The following is a 15,477-nucleotide window of genomic DNA, read 5'->3' on the forward strand; positions in this document are numbered from 1 at the left end:
CTCAATAAGTATGAACAGAAGCTTACCAGCTCAAACAGCATAAGGTTCTTCCTCCCAAAATAATGTGATTTTTTAAAAATTTTAGTGATGAAAATAAAGTGTCTTTAACCTTCTTGGTCAAAATCATGGATGTACAGAATTAAAAGTGACTTAGACATCATTTGAACATAAGATCTTAAAAAGTTAAATTCACTCATCCAATGTTACAAGACTCACTAAGGGCAGCTCTGAGACAAAAGACCAGGTCTCAACTCATTGTATGGGGTTCCTTTCCACAATTGCTTCATTCAAGTCCAATGAAATGAACTTAATGAAATTCAAGTTTTCTCATTTCATCAAAGACAGATGCATCCATGAATAAATAATCATGCGTGCCCAGCCGAGCGTGGCTCAGAGGTTGAGCATCGACCTAGGATCCAGGAGATAGGGGTTCGATTCCTGGTCAGGGCACATGCCCGGGTTGCGGGCTCAATTCCCAGTCGAGGGCATGCAGGAGGCGGCCGATCAATGACTCTCTCATCATTGATGTTTCTCTCTCTCTCTCTCCCTCTCCCTTCCTCTCTCTGAAATCAATAAAGATATATTTTAAAAAATAGTAAGAAGAAATAAAGAGTAACTTCATTAAAAATAAACATGCTACGCACCCATCATGAATACACAGAAGGTAAAGGACTGCCTATCCTTGATATGGCAGAAGCTCTTCTGGCATTTGGAAGCTATTTTAGGATCCCTCCTTATCTAGGGAGGGAAATGTCAATACACTTAAAAATTGCCAACATCATCTTCTTAGCTATAGCTGGTATCTGGGGGGTGTCTACTATGAGCCAGGCACTTCACATATTATTTCTGATCCTTACCACTATTCAAAGATAGGTGTTAGCACCCCACTGTATATGTGCATACCAGTTTAAATAAGTATCCCCAAATCCCACAGCTACCCAGGGGCAGTGCTAGAAATCCAACTCTAGAGTCCATGCTCTTTTCCCACAATCCTACGCTCCCTAACGACAGAAAACTACCCTGCACATGTGGCTGTGATGTCAAGCCACTTCAAACTTTGACACAAATTACTGATTGTCAGTTACATAATTTAGCCATCTTTTTAATCTTCAAGTTGTTTTAAGTCATTTTCTTACATGATTCCTCAGTGGTCTTCCAGGTTTTATTTATTTTTCTCTTTAAGAAGCAAAACCCTTTTTCCAAATGAAATCTTAACTGAAAACACTAAAATATAAAACAGATCAAAGTTTAGCTGCTCTGGTTTAAGCAGAGTAGTAACCAAAGCTCTTCCTTACTCTCACAGACACCCTTTAGCATCTCCAAAGAGCGTAATTTGAAAAAGCACTAGCTTGAAACAGAAGACTATCTTTTCATCTCAGCTTTGCCATTCACCATTTATATAACCTTTGGCAAGAAAAAGTTTCATTTTTTCTCATCCTTTACAAGAGATACCACTATCCACTTAATAGGTCTGTAATGAATATTACATAGAGGAACAAATATAAAATTCCCAGCACATGGTAAATATTCAAAAGTTGGCTCCCCTCTCTTTTATTCTGCAGAGGTAACAGCTGTTGCCAATTCAAGAAAGCTCAATACATATATTTGATGATATCTTCAGTAGCAGGAAACAACAAGTAAATGCTCCCATAGCTCAACTAAAATAAACAAACATAATAAATCCTTCATTAAATGCATCAATGGTAATACCATCCTACCCAGCTTAGCTTCCCTGTCAATGACCAATGGACCTCAAAGCACGATTTTGCTGAGACAAGGGATCTCTTATGAGATACCTTAATGTAGACCCCAACTGTCAGGTTGAATGAGTGAATGCTGTTCTGAGCACCTTAACATTGGGAACTTAGTATTGCACCTAAACTGGGAACTTAATATTGCATTTAATGAATATTTTTATGTTCATGTTCTGCAACAGAATCTAATGTTCATTTGCCCATCTTCTGGGCTCCTATTTCTCCAGGCAACACAAACCAAAAATATGTTTATGTCATGTGCACCTTCATCTAAGTAATTTTAACCTGGCACATCCTAAACTAGTCATTAAGAATCTATTAGTCTGTTCTTAATAATGTGTTCCCTTTCCACAGGTATAACAGGAGACCAAATTAATTTTTATAGGAAAGAGATTCTCAGTCCGAATCTAAGCCCAGCCAACAAATCTCAAATCACATACTCTACAGAAGCTTCATATGTTGGCTTTGATCCCCATAGTTTAGGAAGAAAATCATAACAAAAATAATGTACAAAAAAATTGTTTAATAGCCCTGGCTGGGTAGCTCAGTTGTTTAGAGCATCGGCCCAATACTCCAAGGTTGCAGATTCGATCTCTGGTCAGGGCACATACAAAAATCAACCCATGATCCCAGCTGGTGTGGCTCAGTGGTTGAGCATCGACCTATGCCTACAAACCAGGAGGTTACTGTTTGACTCCCAGTCAGGGCATATGTCCAGGTTGTGGGCTCAATCCCCCGTCGGGAGGATGCAGGAGGCACCCCATCAATGACTCTCATCATTGATGTTTCTCTCTCTCCCTTCTCCCTTCCTTTCTCTGAAACCAATAAAAAAATATTTTTAAAAATCAACCAATGAAAGCATAAATAAGTGGAACAACAAATCTTTCCTTTTCCTCTAAATTAAAAAAAAAATTTTAAAGAAAAATTAAAGAAATACACCATACAGCCATGAAGAACACATATGATAAAGAACACATCCCTCAGCATAAGATTCAGAATGTTAATCTTCTACCTTACCAGGAGACCTTGACCAAATCACCTACTCTCTATTGATTATTTCTTCATATGGAAAATGATAACATGCTCATTAAAATGCCAGAATACTGTTTTGATTCTATCAAACAATTATGTTCTGGGGTTACCAGGGACCTCAGCAAGTCATCTTTCTTATCTCCCTCATTTCTCAACAAGCCCAAACCTAAATCATCCTAGAAAGATAGTTACTAAGTCTTTGGGGAAGATATTTCATAACCTCCCTTGGTAACATTCCAGTATCTTGCAGTCAGGAAGTTCTTTCTAATTTGTAATATATATCCCTTTAGTTGCAATTAAAACATATTCCCTCTTGTCTTATCCTCTATGGAAAGAGAACATCTGCTTAACACCACCTGAACAATATCTCTTCAAGAGATTATAAAATATAGGAAGCCCATTTCAAACAGCCTCATGTAAATTCAACATGGCTTTAAATGGGTCACCTTAGACAAAGAACATGATTAAGTTTTAAATTCCAAGTTCCATCACTGACTTGCTCTGAAGATGATAGGAAGTTAAAACGATGCAGATGCTGTGCCTCAATTAAACCATCAGTAAAACGCAAATAATAAAACCAGTATGTTAGAACACAGTTCCTCAAAAATTAAACATACAGGAAAGAGATTCTCAATCCCAATCTAAACCCAGCCAACAATTCTCAAATCACATACTAAGTCCCTGCAATTCCACTCAAAAGCATATACCCAAAACAAATGAAAACAAGTACATATACACACGTTTACAGTAGTACCACTGACAATATCCAAAAGGTGGAAACACTCCAATTGTTCAATGGATAAACAAATTATGGTATATACATATGCAAAAGGTTATGTGTATATTATACAATTCCATTACACAAAATATCCAGAACGGACCAATCCATAAAAACAGAATGCAGATTGCTGGTTTCCAGGGCTGGTGGAAAGAAGGAATGAAAAGCTGCTGCTTAATTGGAAAGAGGTTTTACTTAGCAGTGATGGACATGTTTTGGAACTAGACAGAGATGGTAGTTACACAACATTGTGAATGTACTAAATGCCACTGAATTGTTCACTTTAAAATGGCTAATTTTGTATTACACCATAACTTTCTTTTAAAAGAATGCTAGGAGAACTAACAAGGACAATATTCATAAAATGACTAGCCCTTTCCAGGAAAGTCATAATATAAAATTCTAGATAGACTTGTAGCCCAAATGTTTAATATTATTTCAATACAGCTGATCAGACTCTGAGCAAGAATATGTAAATGGGAAACAAAGAGAAACCAAAATCAAGTCTAGAGTCACAATTATACAGTATCCTGTATGGAACTAAGAGCCAATAAATAAGTGAATGAATAGAGAGATAAATAAACAAGCATATCAGCTAATTAACTAAAGCAACAATAACCACAGGAAAACAGTTAAGAAAAAATAAAGGTAAGGAATGAACTTTAAAAGCTAATGCCAAAATACAAAGACCCATTAGGCTGGAAGGTGAAAAAAGAAAAGCTAACAATAGCAAAGTTGAAGAGTTACACAAACCCTTAAACTCCAAAGCCACGTAAAAACCATGAGAATCATTACTCTCCCCATTTTGCAAATATCCTCACTCCCTTGCACCTTTCTCTTTTAATGCAACCTCCTGGCAAGACACCAGAGCTAAACAGCCAAGAACTCAAAGATGAAAATGTATTGCTCCCACCTTCATGGACCTTATTATATTACTTCTGAAAGTATTACTTCTTATGGGGAGATACACATGCTAATAATCTCTACTTCCTCCCTTCCCACTTCTTGAACCCACTTCAATCTGGCTTCTGGCCCTACATTCCTCCAACACTGTGCTTGCTGTCATCAATGATCTCTGTGTCGCTAAAATAACAAAATACAGGTGGATCACTTCCTTATTGAAACATGCTCTTCTCTCCATTTCTGAGATTTTCTCTTCAATTCCTAAGAGCTGGGTCTTCAGCACTCTTCCCTTCCTAGTCTATACATACCCTTCCTCTAGGTAATCTCCATTTTCCTTGGCTGTAAATACCACCTATATACTAAGAGCATCCGGATTTATTTCCAGCACCATTTTGAGCATTAGCTCAAAGACTGCTTGCTTGGTGTCTTCACTTGCATGTTTTCACACATCTCACATTTAGCATGACTAAAATTGAGGTCTTCGTTCCACTCCCCAACTCCAGTCAAAATCTGCTCCTCCTCCAGTGTTTCCATCTCAGAAATGGCAACTTCATCCACCCAGATGCTCATGCCAGAAATCTGGGAATCACACTTGACACCTCCCTCTTCCCACATATCCAATCCATCATTAGGTCTTGCCTGTCCTAATTCTAAAATATCTACTAAATCTTTCTACATTTTACTCTGTCTCCACTGCCTACAGCCTAATCCCAACCACCATTTTTTGCCTGGACCGCTATAAGACATCCTAACTACCATACTTCCCCCTCTTCTTCTCTTTCCAAATTTTCCACAATTTCCAAATTTTTATCTAAAACGATCCACAGTGTAGCCAGGGTAATCTTTTAAAATCATATACTAGGTCACAACACTCTTAAAACCTTCAGAGGCTTCCAATTATACTTTGGAAAAAAATCCTAGGTCACAACACTCTTAAAACCTTCAGAGGCTTCCAATTATACTTTGAAAAAAAATCCAAGCTCCCCAGGACAGTCCTGCTTAAAGTCTCTATCCTTGCACTAAGTGTCTTCCCTTCCTCCCCCACTTGTATTCCAGCCACACCAATTTCCTCTCAGTTTCTCACTGCCAAGTTCCTCCCTGAACCCAAAGGCTATCCTGCTTGCTATCCCCTTACCCTCCCTTTTCATCCTTCTAGTCTCGCCTTAAATATCACTTCAGAAAAATATCCCCAGGGGGGCTTCCGGTCGTCGTGATCGGTGAGCCTTTTAGATAAAATATGGCTGAGTAAGTGGAAAAGGAAGATGCGTGCTGAAAAGAAAACAAAAAATGCTCCAAAGGAGCTTAGCAGACTTAAAAGTATTCTTAAAGCAGATACTGATGTTCTAATGAAAGATGTTCCAGAGATAGCAACTGTGGTGGTCCCCAAACATTCTGAAGAGAAAACCCAGGGGATGGCAAAAGATGAAACAGGTGACATGAAAATGGGGACTGATATTAAGAGAAACAAAAAGATTCTTCTAGACCAGCATGGACAGTACCCCATATGGATGAACAAGAGGCAAAGAAAAAGGCTGAAGGCACAGCGAGAGAAAGCAAAGGGGAAAAGCAAAGCAAAAGTGGTAAAGGCAGCTAAGGGTTTGGCCTGGTAGGCTTAAAAACCTGAAAAATGCAACATGGAACAGATCTTTGATTAGAATGTACACACTGATTTCAGCTTCCATTGAATGAAAACTTTGTTTCCGTATCTTAACTGGGCCTTTTTCTTCAATTCAACCCAACTCAACTCCTCAAATTTGTTTTGGAAACTTGAATAAGATACTTTCTTTGACGAATGAAAGCTATAATATTTTAATTGGATGCTGCAGGGATTATCAGACATGAAAATTCTATCAAGTATTAATGTGGTTGTGGTTGTTTTAGGTTTTAATAAAGATAAAGGATATACTAACTCAGATGTAAAGAAAACTATATAGCGATATTTTAAAATATAAGCAGTAGTTGTTTGGAGTTTTGATTCTGTATAAGTCATAATAAAAGGTACTTTGTTTCGATCTTTAAAAAAACACACAAAAAACCTCCTCACAGCTCCAATATAATTCAGGTTCCCCTATTAGAATATCCTTTTTACTTTTCCATCATGGGACTTTACACACTTCGCAATTATACATTTATTGATGCATTTTTAATTTATTGCCTTTAGACTATAATTTCTACAAGGGCATGGACAATGTCTATTTTTTTTCACTCTAGTCTTAGTATAGTGACAGTAGTTTAGAAAGTTTAGAATTGTTTAAAGTAGTTTAGAACCAACATAATTTAGGAATTAAGAGCAGGGGACTATGGAACCAGGCTGCCTGGTTTCAAATCCTGGTTCTGCCACTTACTAACTCTATGACTTTGGGCAAACTGCTTAGCCTCGCTGTGCCACAATTTCAACACCTATAAAATGAGGAGAATAAAAGTACCTACACCATGAGGTTGTTATGAAAATGAAAAGAAGCAATGACACAAAGCACTCAGTACAGTACCTGGCACGAAGCACTTCAATAAGCATGGTTCTAATCAGTTCTTACGGTATCCTTACTACCCACCACATTTTCTGAATGAATGATTGAAAAAAACAGACTCCACTATGATCATCAAGTAGGTTTTCAAAATGACAGAGCAGGAATATTATAAGAGACTTAGAGAGGAAAACAAAAAGGTAAGGCAAAGACTGAAGCAGCCCACAACTTATAATGGCATAAAGAGGTAAGAGTAATAAAAACCAACTCTGCTGGATTCTAAGTCTTTACCACTATCCAAAAAATGTTTGTTCTTCCAGAAGTTTACCCAAGGCAATTTGGTAACTTTGATTTTTCTCTAAATATCATTCTTTTCCACGCTTTTAATCAATTTCAAAATCTTTCAAGCACCAACAACAGTTCAAACGGATGGTAACTCACAGTTTAAATAGAAGGTAAAATTCGGATGCTAACATTTTCTACCTGTTTTGCAAAGAAATGTTCTTTTCCTAAAATAGCTCTGGCCTGTTTTGCTACATATATTACAAAATCCTCAAAATTTTGCCATCTATCTTATATTTGGAACTCTTTCAGACATTGCTTTCTAGGTTTCTCTTTCCCAGTAAGGGCTCATCCTCTTACTTTAATCTGAAGTGTGCTGAGGGGAAGAAGGGACATATATGCTGCTTTAACTTTCTATTCCCTATTCAAGTTTTCTCAAAACACCCTAACTTCAATCTAAGTATCATTATTATTTGTTCTCCTTTTTAAATTTATTTTATTTTATAAATATATCTTTATTGACTTGAGAGAGGAAGGGAGAGGGAGAGAGATAGGACCATCTATGAGAAAAACATTCATTAGCTGCCTCCCGCACACCCCCCACTGGGGATTGAGCCCCATACCCAGGCATGAGCCCTGACTGGGAATCAAACTGTGACCTCCTGGTTCATAGATTGACGCTCAACCACTGAGCCACATCGGCTGTTCTCCTTTTGAAGAACATATCTTTATCATGTTATAATAATAATACTGAAAATGACACTGGCATATACAGTGCTACATGCTGTTCTTTACATATATTAACTCATTTAATTCTCACAATTAAGTGATATTCTACAGATGAGCAGAGGCACAGAAAGGTTTAGTAACTTGCCCAAGTTGTACAGATAGTAAGTAGTGGTGCTAGAATTTGGACCCAGGCTACTTGGCTTCAGAGTCAGTGGTGCTATGTCTTTATTCAAGAGTTTGGGAAGACATATTTTTCTGCCCTGTTTCACTGGTCAGCCAGATTGAAATACTCCAATTTTCTCCCCAAATTAAACATGCGTATTAATCCTCTTCAAATCAGCAAATTTCAGGTGTTTCACTATATCATTGGCATATATACCTAAAACAAAGTAATTTTGGGTCATAGCAGAATCTATGTTCTATCCTGGGAAGCCAAAATCAACAAATGATGAAATCGTGAAATGTGAAATCTACCTCAGTTAATTCCAGATAAAAATATGACTCCACTCTGTACAATGCTTGTTCCCACTTCCTCACTTCACATTTACTTCTCAGCCTACTCCTGATCTGGTTTTGACTTCCCTCATCAAGATCACTCATGAAGACTACTTAAGATCTCTCGGTTTCCAAAGGCAAATGCCAGTTCTCCATTCTTTTCTTTTTTTAAAATATATCTTTATTGATTTCAGAGACAGGAAAGGAAAGAGACAGAGAGAGATAGAAATATCAATGATGAGAGAGTCATTGATCGAGCCCACAACCCGGGCATGTGCCCTGACCGGGAATCGAACCCTGATCACCTGGATCCTAGGTCAACGCTCTACCACTGAGCCACACTTGGCGGGGCCAATTCTCCATTCTTATCTGAACTGACCTTTCAGCAGAACCGCAAACAAGTAAGGAGCTTCCTTACTTTTAAAACATTTCCCCCCTCAACGTCTCACTGTTGGGATTTTCCTGTTCCCTCACTGGGTCTCCTTTTCAAAATCCTTGATTTCTCCCCATTGTCTCAATCTTTAAACGTTGCTGTGTTCCAAAGCTCAGTCCTACTTTTTTCTTTTCTCTATTAAAAGAAAAAGAAAAAATATGCCAATAAGTAGTAATAAAAAAATGACTGCAAAATACTTTTAATTCTTGAAAGGCACCAAATAAGATTATAAATATTATATACACATTCAGCAGATGCCTACATTTTCCCTCTCTCAATTTCATGACATTCCTCTTAAGTCTTTCCCCTTATATAAGGCACTACAGCTTAGTCCCTGCTACAAATACACCTAAAGGCATGACATCTATCTAGTGTTCAAATTCATTGAACTCAACTCCCAAAGAATAGTTATTTGGGGGAAAACATAATAAATGAGAACTAATTAAATTCAGGTCACATAAGAATTAAAATATTAAACTCAGTCAAGCAGGTTGGATATTTACAAGCCATAATTATCCTTTACCAGGGCAAATCCAGTCGTCATACATTAAGTAACAGACAAATATTACGTGTAGCCATCTTAAATGAAAACTTCTATTGTGATGGCAGCAGGGGAACCATAATTTACTGAATCATGTTATGTTGTAATTGCAACTTTTTCGAGGGGTTAAGGATGCCATGACTGACAACTCCAATCCCTGTGAACTCAGTCCCCTCCTCACTCCTCCATCTCTCTGTCAGCCCTGGATTGTTTCCTTGCAAGCACAGCCTAAATTTCAATTTATCAGATACCTGCGAACTCTGCTCCCCACTGGAATAAACTCCAAAAGAGCAAGAATCATCATGTCCAGCCTTGTATTCCAGCATCTAACGAGCATTCAATAAATTCTAGACAAACAAAATTCTGAAAAAGGGTTGAAATACTATAGTCACAATCAAGAAAGAGCTCCAAAGATCTGATAGGCATATTTCATACCTCGGGAATAAACACAGGACAAGAAAATACTTAATGAAGTCCCAGCTGGGTGACTGCTGGTTGGAGCTTCGTCCCTTACACCAAAAAGGCCGTGGGGTTCATTCCCTGTCGAGGCACAAACCTAGGTTGTGGGTTCCATCCCCAGTCAGGGAGCATAAGGGAGTCAATCGATCTGATGTTTCTCTCCCCCCCAATCATTACTCTCTCTCAAATCAATAAAACATATCTTTGGGTGAGGATTAAAAAAAAAAAAAAGAAAGGGAAAAGTTTAGGTCAAGAAGTGGAGATATCAACCCTAAGAGCAAAGGAAGCGAGAGAGAACGCGTTAGAAAAGATATTACACTAACCTACAGACACATAAGCCAGGACTAACTGAAGAGAGGGAGTAAATATGCTTAGTCTCACCCCATCTAAACATGTAGCATCTAAAACTCATCTCTCACTAGCACTTCCAAGCACTCACTCCTTTCCACACCATGTTAGTAAGCTCCTCCAATGCTAGTTTAATGCTTTTCACCTCTGTGGTCCTTCACTGTCAAGCAGAATGCTGCCTTGAAAGAAACCGGTTGTCCAAGAACCTAGATGACATCTGTTCATTGTTGCTGTAAGATAGCACAGAAGTTAACATTTGAAGAGCACTTTATCTTTTCAAAGCAGCTTCATGTACTTTTTCAACAGAAGTATTATCTTTCCTATTCTTTAAATACAGACTCATAAAAGCATTCGAAGCCTTGGATATGAAGCCCAGCTCTGCTATATACACTTGCTGTGTGATCTTGGTCAAATTTTTTACTCTGTCAGAGCTCAGTATCCATGGGGAAAATAAGATCTACCTTAAAGGACTATTATGAATATTAAATGAGATTAAACACATGTAAAGAACCTGACACAGTAAATGCTCAATAAAGGACAGTAACCTTCCCTATAGCTTCCTTAAATAATTTTCACAAGATTTCTCAGCTAGTAAGCTGGTAAGCCTAGGACTTAAACCCTGGTCTCCTGATTCCTTAATCTGCTTTTTTCTTACCTCATCACTTCGGCAGACTGCCACATACTACTGTGCACATAAACACATTCTGACAAAAACTGATCACCAATTTTTTTTTATCAGTAGCTAATTTTAGTTTTTGGAAAAGGAAAACTTGGGAGGAGAAGGGGCTTTAAAATATAAACTACCCCCAAACCACAGGACAGGTTATACTATAGTACTTCTGTATAAACAGAAATTATGACAAGAAAACAGAGAGTTCTCTTTAGGTTTATGAGGAACAACTGGAGAAAGAAACAAGAATGACTATGGTTAAAGGAACTTACAGGTGTTTTGGGTTGTTGGTGTGTTTTTTTTAAATATATGTCTTTATTGATTTCAGAGAGAGGAAGGGAGAGGGAGAGAGAGAGACAGAAACATCAATGATGAGAGAGTCATTGATCGGCTGCCTCCTGCACGTTCCCGACTGGGGATCAAGCCCCCAACCCAGGCATGTGCCCTGACCAGGAATCAAACCGCGGTATCCTGGATCCTAGGTCGATGCTCAACCACTGAGCCACGCCCGGCCGGGCTGTTGGTGTTTTTTTTGGTAAACCAAACCACAGGGTAAGAAGATTTGCATCCCATTCCAAAATAACTCTATCAAGACATATTTTTTTTAAAAAGACCTAAGCCCTGGCCAGTGTGGCCCAGTTGGTTGGAGCATCATCCCATGCACCAAGAGGAAGCAGGTTTGATTCCCAGACAGGGCACATGCCCAGGTTGCGGGTTCGATCTACAGTGGAGGCGCATACGTGAGGCAAGTGATCAACGTTTCTCTCTCACATCGATGTTTCTATCTCTCTCTCTCTCCCTCCCTTCCTCTTTCTAAAATCATTGAAAGGGGAAAAAAAGCCTGGCCAGGCATGGCTCAGCAGTTGAGCATTGACCTAGGATCCAGGAGATCGCAATTCGATTCCCGGTCAGGGAGTATGCCCGGGTTGTGGGCTGCAGCCGATCAATGACTCTCTCATCATTGATGTTTCTGTCTCTCCTCCTCTCCCTTCCTCTCTGAAATCAATAAAGATATATTAAAAAAAAAAACCAAAAAAACATAAAATGTTCCTAAATTTCTTTGTGACACTCATAGCAAGCAAACTCCACTTATTATTTAGCATTCATTAGGAGCCACTGAGATACTACACTAACTTTAAATTCTATGCTGAACCTATCAATCCCCATTCTAAGCCTAACTTCTCAATCTAGATTCTCCATAAAGATTGTCTGGTGGCTTGCCCTGGCCAGCATGGCTCCATGGTTAGAACTTCCTCCTGTGTACCCAAGGGTTGCAAGTGCCTTCCCTGGCCCCAGTCTGGGTGCATGCAGGAAGCAGCCAATTAGTGTGTCTCATGGCTCTCACATATATGTCTCTCTCTACCTCCCTCCCTCCCTTCCACTCTCTAAAAGAAAGAAAGAAAGAAAAAAAAGATTGGTGGCTCTTCCTTAATCCCTATCTAGGAGCCCTGAAGTCCTAGTAACTAGGAAATCACTCATAATCAAGGGCCCTTCAGTTAAATCTTACTGACTTCACCAAACACACACACACACACAAATTAGAGGAACAATAATATTTACAAAACTCATGTGAGAATTCTAAATTGTTAAAGGAACACAGACTTGTATACAGTAGTTTCTATTCAAGGACCAGGACTATGGAAATACTTATTCAACCCAGAATGACCTCTCCGCTGATTTTTTTTTTCCCAGCAAAGAAGTTACACAAATTAGGATTATGACACTGAATCCAATAAAAATGAAATGAGTAAGAACACTTAGTCCCCAAAGTTTCCAAGTTGGGAGGCAAAAGGAAAACATAATGGAGTCCCCAGAATGTTAACTTTCAATTTAAGTATCTCAATATTTGAATGAGTCCTACACACCTTTTTAACTCTAGTATATGCAGTAACTAAATCACTACTCAAAAATAGCAAAACTGTTCTGAAAAAGAATCCTGAGGTTTCCTTTGGATTCTTCCTAGAAAGCAAACTCTCTCAGGACAAATACCTCACTTCAAAACCTTGACCATCCTGTTAGACATTAACCTGTTAACAACTACAGTTGAAAGATTTCCACTGAGAAACAGGCTGAGGGGAAGGGGCAATAAGTATCAACCAGAAAGCAAACTGGGGGGGGAAAAAAAGCAAACTGGACAGCAAATAAAAAATTTTCTACCAAGAAACATAAACTGTCATTGCTACTCTCGCGAAAATACAGACTTTGAAAAGCAAAGCTAGACAAAAGATCGCATAAAGTCTCCAGTGACAAATCGCATGTAAAGATCTGGTGGGGATATGGGGAAAGTCACATCCCAGACCTCAGCCTGTTTCCCTACCCAAAAAAGCCAAGAACATGACACTTCGCTCAGAGCTAGGGAGCCTGGTTCCATAAGCCTACACCTACTCAAGGGTCCCTTCAAAGGCCGGTCGCATTGGGGGTCCCCAGTGCAATTGGGTCAGGACACCGGAGCGTTGGGGGGCTGGGGGAGAAAGGGCGGAGGAGCAGAGCGCGCACTGCTCCATCTGTTCCTAGAAAGCTATTTCCCCCCACACTGGGGGTGCCAATGCCCGCCCTGGACCCAGCAACCCCTCCCTACCGAACCACACCGGGCAGCCCAGCATCTCTCCCTCCTTCCGGCTTCTCCCTCAGCTCCCCGCCGCCTCTCCGACCGCGCCCCCGAACGCAGCCGGGTAGCTCCTCCTCTGGCCGCGTCTCCGCAGCCGACCCGCCCGCCCACCCGCCGGCGCCAAGGTCTTCGCAACCCGACGGCGGAAGGATGCCGGGCCCGGCCTCCCGGGCTCCTCCCGGGCCTACCTGCGGGGCGGGCGGGGGATCGATTTGCAGCCCAGCGGGTGGACTAAGCCACTAAGAGGAAGAGGAGACAGGAAGAGAGCAAGGCTCTGCCGACCAGCGGGAAAAGCAGCCTGAGCGCGGGGCCTCGCGGATAAGTCAGCCTTCGACCCGGCACCGCCGCCGCTCAGGAGACATCAAGCTAGAAGACGGCGCAAAAGATCACCGAACACACGAACGTCCCAGACATCAAAGGAGGAGCGCCCACGCAGTCGTTCAAGGCCTTGCTGTCGAGCGCCGAAAAGCACCTCCGCTCCAGTTCAAGGTCCGGCTGCAGTCCAAGGCGCAAGTAAACAAACCCAGATCGATCACAAGCCGCGGAGCGAAGAGACCTGTGTTTCTGCCATTTTCTGGGTCGGTTGCCGGCTAAGCTGTTTAGACAACCGGAGTTTTTTTTTGAGAATGTTGAAGATCAAGTCATAGCACAGTAACATTTGTTGTCTTAGCTATAGTTCAGCGACGACCTTATGGACTCCCAACACTATCCCACTTGAACAAATTTGATAGTTTCCTCACGGAACAGGGAGGTGAATGAAAGATAAAGATTGTATAGATAGGTAGATCTAGTTATGTATACACAGACATACGACAAAGGCACAGAGAGAAAATGAGAATCCAGACCCAGGAACGAGGTGAAAAGTCTATTAAAGCTCCAGTTTAGCTCCCACAAGCATAGCAAAGAGAAGCTGGGAAAATTCAGGGTTGTGTAGTCTGTCCTTAAGGCAGAAAAAACAAACAAACTACGTATTGCTTTTTCTCTTCTTTTTTCTTCCAACGGCCTAGAACTGCAGGTATGCTTCTTACATAAGGATCAAAAGTCTCTGGGTTCAGAACCTGACAAAATGTTGACATTTTCATCCTCACAATAGCGTCTTCGCTTTAGTAAACAAACTAATGTGCTCATGACAAATATGGATTAAGTATATCCTAGGTACAATTCAATAAATCACATGGTCAGATCAGTACAAATATGGGTTACCAAGTACTAGCAGTAATACAGTTTGCCCCCCACCTCCTCTTAAGGAAAAAGGAGACTTGGAGAGTAAAAAGAAAACAAGATTAAAAAAAAAAAAAATAGTCCCAGCCCTTAAAGAGTTTATAATCCTATCAAAATGAAAGGCATACAACATTAGCTTTATTTATAATTTATTGAGGTGTTTTTGTTGTTTTTTTCAAATTATGACAGAAAGTTTATTGAGAAAGTTACAGAGGTTATAGAAGTGAGCCAGCTGAGCTGCAAATGCTCAGGAACAAAGTTACAGAAGCAAAAGAAAGGTCCTTGGAGCTTAGTAAGGGAGAGAGAAGGGGAAAAGGAAAGGTGCAGCAGGCTCCCAGAGGAAAGCAAGCCTATTGTTATTTTTAAAGTCTCCTTAGGTCCCTGAAAATGTTTAAGGGACAATTCATATATATAATGCAGGATGAAACCAGCATCCATTAATATGAGGACAAAACAGCTTTTGTTGTCTACCACTGTTTCAGGAGACTTTTAAAATGAGTAAACATTGTAGCAACACTTATGAAAGTCTAAAAAAAAGAAAATTTAATAATCTGCTTCCAAAACATGACATTTTAATTTGTTCATGTTCCCTTGTAATCCTTAGAAATATCCTACATAATTCTTAAAAGTTTAATTTAAGCAGAAATACAATAGTGTTGTTATGCATTATTATCACTTCACATTAAATTCTTTAATAGTTATTTTTAAGAATTGCATGCAGTGTTCCTTTGAGAGAATACACTGACCATGCTCCCCATT

At 39.8% G+C, this 15,477-nt stretch overlaps 1 protein-coding gene and 1 pseudogene across 6 annotated transcripts in view; one reads left to right on the forward strand and one right to left on the reverse strand.

The window, feature by feature from the left end:
• Nucleotides 1-13,902, reverse strand: part of AMBRA1 (autophagy and beclin 1 regulator 1) — a 146,865-nt gene extending 132,963 nt beyond the window's left edge. For 2 of the 6 annotated variants that reach the window (XM_016204043.2, XM_016204042.2), the window contains exon 1: nt 13,686-13,902. The gene's annotated coding sequence lies outside the window, so the exon portion shown is untranslated. The remainder of the gene's footprint in view (nt 1-13,685) is intronic. The other 4 variants (XM_016204045.2, XM_016204044.2, XM_087821852.1 and 1 more) reach the window with 2 other exon arrangements.
• Nucleotides 634-6,077, forward strand: LOC148092050 (protein LLP homolog pseudogene; annotated as a pseudogene).
• Nucleotides 13,903-15,477: the final 1,575 nt, after the last annotated feature.

Source organism: Miniopterus natalensis, chromosome 11 (assembly GCF_054644295.1).
Source record: "Miniopterus natalensis isolate mMinNat1 chromosome 11, mMinNat1.hap1, whole genome shotgun sequence".
In the NCBI taxonomy this organism is placed as follows: Eukaryota; Metazoa; Chordata; class Mammalia; order Chiroptera; family Miniopteridae; genus Miniopterus; species Miniopterus natalensis.